The sequence below is a fragment of the Penaeus monodon genome, chromosome 31 (genome assembly GCF_015228065.2).
Source record: "Penaeus monodon isolate SGIC_2016 chromosome 31, NSTDA_Pmon_1, whole genome shotgun sequence".
In the NCBI taxonomy this organism is placed as follows: Eukaryota; Metazoa; Arthropoda; class Malacostraca; order Decapoda; family Penaeidae; genus Penaeus; species Penaeus monodon.
The window spans coordinates 11,322,663-11,322,969 of record NC_051416.1 but is presented as its reverse complement, the minus strand read 5'-3'; the positions used below and the strand labels follow the sequence as shown (position 1 = coordinate 11,322,969).

General features: G+C 32.2%; 1 protein-coding gene across 1 annotated transcript in view; it reads left to right on the top strand.

Moving 5' to 3' along the window:
- LOC119592889 (cyclin-G-associated kinase-like) overlaps nucleotides 1-307 on the top strand; it is a gene marked incomplete in the record, with an annotated part of 28,823 nt that overhangs the window by 18,409 nt on the left and 10,107 nt on the right.

The window sequence follows — 307 nt, the reverse complement described above, 5'->3', positions numbered from 1 at the left end:
TGCTACAAACTAATTTAAATATCATAGATGAAGATTGAATATTTAAAGCCTCCCATAGTTTTCCTATAACATTTAAGAAGAAAGTATAAAAAAGTATGGAAGATATTTCAAATTTATGGAATTAGGGAATATCTAAACATCAGCGAAGAGTTTTGGATGTCTTTTATGATTTTAAGTTATCTCTTGACTCGCCAAATAATTTGAAACAGATCAGATGATCAGTGTTGCCTATGAAACAGCAATTCAGGAGATGCATAGTGTAGCTGCCATCCCTTGTGCCGCATTCAAATAAGTACTAGTGAGTTTG